The 7,500-nt window shown below is 39.5% G+C and overlaps 1 protein-coding gene across 2 annotated transcripts in view; it reads left to right on the top strand.

Moving 5' to 3' along the window:
• The first annotated feature begins 1,544 nt into the window (after positions 1-1,544).
• The window catches only part of LOC122261983 (carbohydrate sulfotransferase 15), a 29,706-nt gene continuing 23,750 nt past the window's right edge, over positions 1,545-7,500 (top strand). Inside the window, exon 1 of one of the 2 annotated variants that reach the window (XM_043029864.2) lies at positions 1,545-1,851. The gene's annotated coding sequence lies outside the window, so the exon portion shown is untranslated. The remainder of the gene's footprint in view (positions 1,852-7,500) is intronic. The other variant, XM_043029863.2, reaches the window with a different exon arrangement.

Raw genomic sequence — 7,500 nt, 5'->3', positions numbered from 1 at the left:
CCCCCTCCAAACTTACAAACACGACCCCCCCTCCCCCCCCCTACCTTCCGCACACACAATACCCCTTCCCGAACCCCACCATGTTATCCCCATTAACAGTTTCATATTACTCGAGTGTTTAGCCCAGCTCTCTCTACCTTCGAATGCTACGTGCTCCCAGATGCCTACCGCGAGCTTAGCATAATTCCACGTCAGGCGCCGACCGCACAATGAATATGTTAGGGTTAGCGTGCTGAGAGAGAGAGAGAGAGAGAGAGAGAGAGAGAGAGAGAGAGAGAGAGAGAGAGAGAGAGAGAGAGAACGTATGTACGTATGTATGTATATGTGTGTGTGTGTGTGTGTGTGTGTGTGTGTGTGTGTGTGTGTGTGTGTGTGTGTGTGTGTGTGTGTGTGTGTGTGTGTGTGTGTGTGTGTGTGTGTGTGTGTGTGTGTGTGTGTGTAAGTGTGTGCCTACAAGTGTGCAAGTGTGCAATCTATATATATATGCATTTATGTGCGTACATCCAGAACACGTTTGTTTGAGCTTGTGCCTCCACCCAATAAGGAGTACCCCTGAGTACTGGCGGGAGCGCGGTGCCCATGGGTGTGGCGTGTTTAGGAGACAGCGTAGGAGGGCGAGCGGCCAACAGGATGTTAACGCCGCGAAGTAAACAAAGATCTCGGTCGCTTACAGAACAGGCATGTACCTGTCAGTCTAGGCAAGCTTCAGTTATTTCTAGTCTTTTCAATAGATCTACAGAAATAATGTTTGTTGGAATTACCTTATCGGTGCTATTAGGATTTCTTTTTTATATTCTCGCATGGCTTGGAAACAGCATTCCACTGTGGGCTCCTTTGTAATAGGTTATTATCCCCGTCATAGTCCTAACGACGTTTCCACCGGTCCGTGTCGAGGGAATAGCATTTTGCCCAAAATCATTGGTGTTTTCCCCCTAGACCTCTTAGCAACTATCGACATCTTGATATCTCGACCTAAATTTACACTTAACTGTTTTAAGAAATGAACAAGAGACTTCAAAAGATGATCGGGTATCATATACGTTCTTATTTTTTAATTATTATTCTGTTGAGTGCGTATGCCTTAACTCCTTAATTGCTATTTTGTACGGAATAGTTATCACTTGAAAGATCATACGAATTTTCTTACATTATCATACATGAGGCATACAACATCTTGAGGAACCTCGCAAGGACCTTCGGCTGCTCTTGCCATACCGTATACATTACCGAATAAAAAACATTTTTCTCTTCTTAACTAGATACGTTAAAATGTGTTTATGACTTATCTAAAATATTTTTTTCAAAACGCGAATCAATAAAACACATCTCAAAAATTTCAAATACTAAAATGTATAGGGATAATTTTCGATGATTTAATTTTCCTTCGTGTAGGACAGACACCATGTGTATATATTTGTGCGAGTGTATGTATGTATGTGTGTGTGTGCATGTGGATATACATGTGTGTGTGTGTGTGTGTGTGTGTGTGTGTGTGTGTGTGTGTGTGTGTGTGTGTGTGTGTGTGTGTGTGTGTGTGTGAGTGTGAGATTTTCGACCGTGGTGGCTGGGGCAACACTACTCCTGAGGATTGCTCTTAAAGTCAGTCGGCCAGTCGAGAATTGCGTTCGCTGAGAAGAGGGTGGATGCGGAGTCCCCTGCGTGCGCGGGCGTGTGTGTGTGTGCGCGTATAGTGTGTGTGTCGGGTGCGTAAAGTGTGTGGGGGAGGAAGTGAGCTTGTGGTTTCAGTGTTTAACTTTGATAAGAAGACTTTTTGGTGTCCTCCTTGGCTTTGCCGAGATAATTAGTGTGTATTTGTTATCGAGAATTCTCCGGACATGTGAGGAAAAGAAGGTAATGTGAATCTATGTTTTAACGAATGGTTGTAGTAGTGTTTTGATTCAGAAACATTTATTTTTTTAAATATAATCGCTATATCAATTCAATTCTCCCACTGTTCCCCATTAGTGCATGACAATAACTGGTTCATAACGAAACCAAGTTAAGAATAAATTACCAGTTAGAATAGATTTCTTTAAGAATATAACGAAACAACCCAATTGTCTGACGTCATAGCCCTGTTTAAACGGATCGTCACTCTTCTCTTAGTCTGGGATGTGACACCGAGCGGGTACCTCTGGTCCCACACATGTTTCTTGTGTGATTTTGATGGTTTTATGCGTTACGAATTATTCAGTTCGTTAGAAATTGTTAAGCGCATAAAGCTCAAATAGGGTTAGTTATAATACGATTCTCAAATGCTATAACTTTATCTTCTAGAGTTTGTAATGCTGAAAATTATCGTTTTTTTGACAGCTGATGGTTGTCCTTACTCGTTTGGTTCATGATGTCAGAAAAAAGAGTACCATATGTAATATGAATCAACACACAAAAAAGGTAAACAACTGGGCGTTTAACCAAAATCCGCCCATAAAGTCTTTACAAATACTGAAATATCACCGAAGTGCTATCTTTATTAGGGAAAGGGCTTTAAAAACAAGCTTAAAATACGTGGACAAAAGAACCTAACCGATATCACGACCGGAGATTTACGAGGCAGGCAAGATGGTAAAGACACACACTCTTCGAGATATCTAATACCATAAAGAGGGTGATGGTTTCCTCGTTTTCTGTCTCTCTTTTTATTCTCTCTTTTGGTTGTCTTCTCCCTCTTTTCTCTTTTCTTTTGTCTATTCCTTCCTCTCTTTTGGTTGTCTTCTCCCTCTTTTCTCTTTTCTTTCGTCTATTCCTTCCTCTCTTTTGGTTGTCTTCTCCCTCTTTTCTCTTTTCTTTCGTCCATTCCTTTGGTTGTCTTCTCCCTCTTTTCTCTTTTCTTTCGTCTATTCCTTCCTCTCTTTTGGTTGTCTTCTCCCTCTTTTCTCTTTTCTTTCGTCCATTCCTTTGGTTGTCTTCTCCCTCTTTTCTCTTTTCTTTCGTCTATTCCTTCCTCTCTTTTGGTTGTCTTCTCCCTCTTTTCTCTTTTCTCTTTTCTTTCGTCTATTCCTTCCTCTCTTTTGGTTGTCTTCTCCCTCTTTTCTCTTTTCTTTCGTCTATTCCTTCCTCTCTTTTGGTTGCCTTCTCCCTCTTTTTTCTTTTCTTTCGTCTATTCCTTCCTCTCTTTTGGTTGTCTTCTCCCTCTTTTCTCTTTTCTTTCGTCTATTCCTTCCTCTCTTTTGGTTGTCTTCTCCCTCTTTTCTCTTTTCTTTCGTCTATTCCTTCCTCTCTTTTGGTTGTCTTCTCCCTCTTTTCTCTTTTCTTTCGTCTATTCCTTCCTCTCTTTTGGTTGTCTTCTCCCTCTTTTCTCTTTTCTTTCGTCTATTCCTTCCTCTCTTTTGGTTGTCTTCTCCCTCTTTTCTCTTGTCTATTCCTTCCTCTCTTTTGGTTGTCTTCTCCCTCTGTTCTTTCGTCTATTCCTTCCTCTCTTTTGGTTGTCTTCTCCCTCTTTTCTTTCGTCTATTCCTTCTCTTTTGGTTGTCATCTCCCTCTTTTCTTTCGTCTATTCCTTCCTCTCTTTTCATTCTGTCCGTCCATTTACTTTGTTGGTGTCGTGATAATTTTCGTCTGCGGTGCATGGTAGTTATTTGCATGTTGGTGCGGGTGACATGCGCCGTGACTAGCCTGTATGATGTCAGGGCAGTGATTGTGGTTTGTATGATGTCATTGTATAGTAAGAGTATGCTGACATAATGACCTGTACATTATAATTATTATTTGATTATTTACAGAAATCGTGACTGCAGTGTATAGTAATCATAGAGAAATACAATAAACAGTTTATACACATAAACAGTTTATGCAATAACTTCCAATATTTGAACACAATAAATTAAAGATTACAATACAGTAACTCCAAACATCTCGATTCAATAACTTCAAAATTTCAATTTAATAACTTCAAACATCTCAATTCAATAACTTCAAACATCTCAATTCAATAACTTTGAAATTACAATACAATGAATACACAGATGAAATAACCCTTACACAATACATCTTTACTACAGTAGTTACAATACAATAATGACAAAATTACAATACAACATCCACAAAATTACAACACCTCATAGCTACAGATACAGATACTCAATACAAATCCATGAAAAAACTACAATATCAAACGAAAGAATCTCTCCACGCTCAGTAAGCAAAGGAGAGTAAACACCTCACGCTGCTTGCTTGCTTGCTTGCCAGGTGACCGCGCTGTCCTGCCAAGCAACTTCTCACGAGTGTTGACGAATACTAGTCTGCAAACGCCAAGGATTAGTATCGAATCGGAGGCAAAAAAAATGGAGTTTGGTTATTATTAGGGTTTGTTTTAATGTGGTGTTTGGACCGCAACACGTGGTTCGGTTTGTTTGTTATATGTTTGTAGTGATGTAGCGTTTAATGTCTTGTTAATGATGTAGTGCCGCATGCATTAATGTTTTATCGTTATTTTATTTTTTTGGCTAATGAATATTAAGGGGACAATACTGAGAATAAAGGGAAAACGAGCCTAGAAGAAATTACAGACGACTTCGAAAGTCTGGGAGACTTTCAAGACCCTTAAAGACCGTTATTAAAAAGAGCGGGAAAACTGTTATTAACAGTGTGGTTTCAGGGGTGATTGGAGTCTCTCGCAGATCTAATCTAGAGTTTATGGGGCTTGTGGTCACGACGACAAGTATGTGGGGTGTGGGTGGGTGAAGAGGTTGACGGCGTGGGGTTGTGGGAAGGGATGGGTGTGGGTGTAGGGGACGCGGGGAGATTTGAGGGTGTGAGAGGAGGCTGGGAGTGTCGGGTTCTGAGAAAGAATGGGGTTTAGATGAACAGAGGCTGGAGGTATGGGACAATGGGGAGGAATGAGTGGTGGTTGTCTGGTGGCGTGGGGAGGAATGGGGTATGAGTGTGAGGAGGCTGGCGGGATGGGGTTATGGAGAGGATTTAGTTGTTTGTTGTCTGGTGGCTGGCGGGATGGGGTTATGGGGAGAATGAGGTTTAGCGGTATGGAGTACCATGAGGATTAGGTGTCTATGATTAAGCCCTGCCTGTACCCTAAAGTTAGTCATTAATGACGTCTTTGCGCATATTCAGATCTTTCTAGAATTTCCGATACATACGATATCATTAAGTCCGTTGCTTAATTAAAAACGGAGGGACGAAAAAAAGACGAAAAAGTGAAAGCGTTTATACGTTGTTGTATTTTTCTACTTTTTACATATTCGTAGAAACTAATTTACAGATTAGTCAATTAAACGAACATTTCATAATAGCTTAAACACTATTTTTAGGTCGTTTGTTTTATAGGACACAACATAAGATGATTCACGCTGTTGTAATGCGATATTACGTGACTTTTTAGGCCACACGAAACGTTTAGTATTCATTGTTTTGTGTAAAAAAAAAAGTGAGAAAATGCGAATATGCGGTCGTTTAAGTGCCGTTTTATGGTCATAAACCTTTTTTGAGAAAAACAGCATCCGTTACTCTTAAGGAAAGAAAATTAAATTACTTGTTATGGGGACAGAAAGTCGTTTCGGAATATTTTTCACCGGTAATCGAGAAATGTATTTATTCTTATTATCATGTTGTTGTAAAAATAAACGTTCATTTCTCTACAGATTTACAGTTGATTACTTATGTCATGTTTAGTAGTAAATGTATAATCTCTCTCTCTCTCTCTCTCTCTCTCTCTCTCTATATATATATATATATATATATATATATATATATATATATATTTGTGACGAAATATATTTGATAAAACTTTACGACTATTTAATTTACCGAGAAAAAAAAGATCAACACAATGAGGAAATAAAAAATTAAGTTATTTGAATAATTTGTAATTGATAATTCACTTATGATGATGATTAACCATTTTTTTAATCTATTACCCAAAATATATTAAAGCTATCTCATGTTTGGCATTTTTTATAAAATAATTCAAAAGGTTTTGAAAGAAGAGCGAAGGTGATAAAATTACAGAAGAAAAATAGGAAAAATGAAAATGTTAGCGTAATCGTCCGGCGAGTCCGTATCGGCGAAAGTAATCGGGAAAGCAATTCTTAAAACATGAATGAAGATATTCTTCATGCCATTGACAACACCCCCTCCCCCCCTCCCCCCCGTTTTTTCCTACCAAGGTCACGATTGTAAAGTGATCGCGGTGGGAATGTGACGATGTGGAGGGGGTGGGGGTGGGGGGAGCTTGGGGGGTATAGCGAGGGGGAGGGGGGGCGGAGAAGGAAAAAAGGTCGTGGCAAGGTCGTCGTCGTTGAAAAAAGGGAGAAAGAGAAGGAGAACTTTCGCAGTTAATTAAAGGACCTTTCTGAAAATGGTTAAGAATTTCGCACGTGAAAACGAGCGAGGGAAGGGAGAGATGGGAAGTATGAGGGAAAAGGTTTAAGGGATGTGGAATAGAAAGGAAGGAAAAGGTTTTAAGGGATAAGTGGTACATATAAAAGAACACCCGTATTTATAATTTGTTTAGTAACCAGATAAACGCAATTAACGGGGAGGAGGAAGTATCAAGGGAACGGAACACAGGTTGAAAAAGGACTTTGGCGGTGGAAGAAAATTATGGACTTTGAAAATCAAACGATACAAGGCGAACTCAAAGAGATAAAACGGATAATAAAATAATATCGATTTCATGTACTATTCAGTAACAAGATGAATACAAAACATAGTAGCCAGCATGTACAGTAACACCATAAGTACAGCGTACACTAACTATATAAATGCAATATCTACTAACAAGATACAGTGTCCACTCAAAAGATCACTACAATATACGTTAACAAGGTAAGTACATAATTAGACAAGGATAGGGGCTGAGGCGGAGGAGGGGGGGAGGGGAGAGGTGTAGACTTAAAGGATATCAAAAGAAGGTAATTCAAAAATAATCCTGAAAGGAAATAGTGGTGAAAAGATTAAAGCAAAGGCTGTGAATTTATACATAACGAAGGACTTTTATTTACAAACAGAAAGGAGGATAGGATGCAGTTGGCCGGATGAGAGATAATAACAAGAAGGGTACAATTGCTTGTCGGGGTACAGGGTACACTTAGGGAGAGGGAATGAGGGCACGACAGCAGTTAAAGGGAGTAGTGTGAAGGGGGCATAGCGTAGGGTGATGGCCAACGACTTGAAGAAAAAGAGGGAAAATGCTTGACTCTTTTATGGACATTCATGTAGGTAAATGAAGGAAGAAAGCGAGGGAATGAAGATGAAAATGGGAAAGAAAAGAAGAAAGAAAATGCGACGGTAATTATTTTGAATGGAAGATGACAAACACCAGGCAATGATTGGAAACTTAAGATGAAGAACGTAACGGTATATATGGTAAAGTATAAAACACAATGGGAGATGAAAGAAAAAAAAGGGGATAATGTGGATAATCAGATGTTAGAAATATGAGATGAAGCGGAAGATATTCAAGGAAAATGGGAGGGACTGGAAGAAGCATAAGAAAGTACAAGGCAGCAGAGGTTGAAGAAAATGGAAGAAACTAAAGTTGCG

The sequence above is a fragment of the Penaeus japonicus genome, unplaced genomic scaffold, assembly GCF_977035675.1.
Source record: "Penaeus japonicus unplaced genomic scaffold, GWHDUDI00000001_assembly GWHDUDI00000031, whole genome shotgun sequence".
Classification (NCBI taxonomy): Eukaryota; Metazoa; Arthropoda; class Malacostraca; order Decapoda; family Penaeidae; genus Penaeus; species Penaeus japonicus.
This window is presented reverse-complemented; position numbering and strand designations above follow the sequence as displayed.